Source organism: Rhagoletis pomonella, unplaced genomic scaffold, assembly GCF_013731165.1.
Source record: "Rhagoletis pomonella isolate Grant_MI unplaced genomic scaffold, Rhpom_1.0 Rhpom_scaffold_00006, whole genome shotgun sequence".
NCBI lineage: Eukaryota > Metazoa > Arthropoda > Insecta > Diptera > Tephritidae > Rhagoletis > Rhagoletis pomonella.
This window is the reverse complement of record NW_023458560.1, coordinates 41028825-41031734: the sequence shown is the minus strand read 5'-3', so window position 1 is coordinate 41031734 and position 2910 is coordinate 41028825. Positions and strand designations below refer to the sequence as shown.

The 2910-nt window shown below is 31.6% G+C and overlaps 1 protein-coding gene across 1 annotated transcript in view; it reads right to left on the bottom strand.

The window, feature by feature from the left end:
- LOC118741912 (EGF domain-specific O-linked N-acetylglucosamine transferase) overlaps window positions 1-2910 on the bottom strand; it is a 5656-nt gene that overhangs the window by 1284 nt on the left and 1462 nt on the right.

Sequence of the window (2910 nt, the reverse complement as noted above, 5' to 3'; positions counted from 1 at the left end):
TTTGCTGCTGAAACTCGGAGTTCTTTTGCCTCCATACCATCTTCTTACCGTCTGAGCCAAATAAGTTAAATTTACTTTCGTCGGTAAATAGAACCTAAAAAAATATTACTATAGCCTCAAAAGTGTATTCTACCGTTATATACCTTTTGCCAGAAATGCATATCTTTATGAACATATTTGCGCGTAAACTCCAGCCGTTTTTTACGGTTTTTATTGCTAATAAAAGGCTTGTTTCTGGCCGTTCGTCCATTATAGCCGTGCTTTCTGAGGACCCTTCTTACAGTTTCGGGATTAACGTGGATATTTAATTGATTTTCAACCACCTCTGTCAATTTTGGGGCACTTAGATGAGGATTTTTCTTGATTTCCCGTATAATAAATGCCTCATCTCTTTCCGAAAAGCCTTTTTTTTGCTCTCCCTCTGCTTGTTTACTATTCTTCCCCCTCTAATAAAGCGATGTATGATGTGCTGGACAGTTCCTCGACTTTTATTCACATATTCTGCAATATCTCTTTGAGATTTTCCCTTTTTGTGAAGTTCAATTATTAACTCTCTAATTTCAATACTTGTTTGTCGACCCATCTTCACTTATTGCTTGTTAATACACAACTAATGAACCAACAATAAGATGCGAGCAAAAATTTATATCCGAAAATAGATATACCGTTATTTTAAAAGAAACAACATTAGGTGGCTCACTTTGAGTGTGACGCGAGTTGCCCCACTTGTTTTTGTTTTTTTTTATTACTCCTACTTCGATTGCGAGCAAAAACAAAAAATACCGTTAGAATGCAAGCAAACATACTTACTTTTAAAACTAAATAAGAAATAAAGGGTGTAAGGGAGTTTTTACAAAGGTTATTTTAACAAATATTTTCAAATAAGTGGTGGCTCACTTTCACTGTGACTCACTGTAATATAATTATAGACGGTTGTAAATCGAATTACCCTATTCTGTGGATGTTCTCTGTATTACGATTAGTAACTTAATGGGATTCGAAAGGCGACAAGGAGTAATAAAATTGCATAATGCCAAGTATTCCAACCCCAATGATTTGCTTTTCGAATCGCAATACGGAGTAAAGGTCCTGGTTTTCATGGCCTTTTTGCATTGGCTAAAATAGCAGCGTAACGATGTGACATCGAATCGCCAAAGATCTTCTGAAAATATTTGATTTCCCAGTAACCCCTACCTTCAATTGAATGTTTAACACAATCGCTCTATATATTAAACACTAAACTATCTTTCCGCTCAACAGAACGATCGGAAACACCACATTTATCATCGATGAAGTTGAAAACCAGCCTACGCAGCAGCAAATCTTTGAAGAAGTTGGCTTTGAATCGGAGGTTTTGTTTGAGGATTGTCCTGTCGAGGATTCCACATATGAGGTTGCACAGTGTGACCAGTTGAATAATGACTGCAGGTCGACTTCACAACCATTAATTGAGAGCCAAAAAGACGTAGGCGCCAGTTCGAATAGATCTATAAAGCGGAAAAGAGATGAGGATCGGCTAGATCAACTTTGTGGTACTGTAAGTGACTGGCTAAAAAAGTCTGAAGCACCTGCACAACAACTAAGCCGTAATTCGCAATTTCTATCAGTACTTGATTCTTATCTTCTTAAGCATTCTGAAGAAGATCAAGACTTTTTAAAAATTCAAATTTTGAACTTAGCCTACAACGGCGTGGAAAATTAATTTACTTTTAATTTAATCCAATGTAATGTACATTGGTCATTAGTACCTGTATTAACGTTCCAACTGAATTAATTACAATGTAATTTAAACGTGACTGAATTGATAGTTCCTTTTAATTAAATGATTTACACTACGGTGTAGTGATATGAACATATGTACAAATACACATTTAAATTTTTTGTAATAAATAATATATACTATAGTTTGAAGTGTGTAGTAACTTCTTTTAAATAACAAAAGGTATATATTAGAATTTTATTATTACATATATATTTGTTATTAATATTTTTATGTACTATATTATTTTTATATAATACTATTTTTGTTGCTATTAATTTAGGTAATTTTTAATAAAATTATGTACATGTATTCTTACACAAAACCCGTGTAAATCCAAGTTTGTGCAATATTTAAAAAAGTCAACAAACTTTCGTAAAAATTTCATATTTTTAATGAATTTCTTAGAAAGATTTTGAGTATGCATGAGTAGAACAAAGTACAAAATGCAAATGGCTAAAAATTACCGTTTTTAAATATTGCACAAACTTGGATTTACACGGGTTTTGTTAAAAAATATATGTATGTATATAATTTTATAAAAAAATAACCAAAATTAAATAACAACAAGAATAATATGTTTTTTTACTTATCCCTCAATCTCTTAAAAAAGTTGGCTTGGTCCAATACCCAGCCGAGTGCTGTACAGTGTTTTATAAGAAAACTCATATGAATTCACATTTCAAATTTTGTACAAAATTTAAAAAAAATTAACAGGTTTTTGTCAAATAAACAAACTGTTTTGAAACTGTGTTGCTTCTATAAAATTTAAAATGTTTTCATTGCCAAAAAGATACTGCTACTATAATTTATGATTTATGTGTATTTTGTTTATAGTATGATCTGTAACCAATGTGAAGAAATTTTAATAAATTTTAATTTTAAAATAAATAAATATACTACGGTTACCTAAAAAGTGAAATAAAAGTAATGTACATACATACAGCCATGTGAAAAATAATAGGGGCACGAGATTTTGACCAGTTTCGGTTATTTTTCCTTTGTTTGTTTTATGCTTATTATTTTTTTTTATAGTAATACAGCTCACTATCTAACTATTAAACATTAAACAATCAAAGTAACTTCAACTTATACGCCTCACTCTTTGTGAACCAGTCTCATCCACTGGCATTCCACACCGATACGCGTAT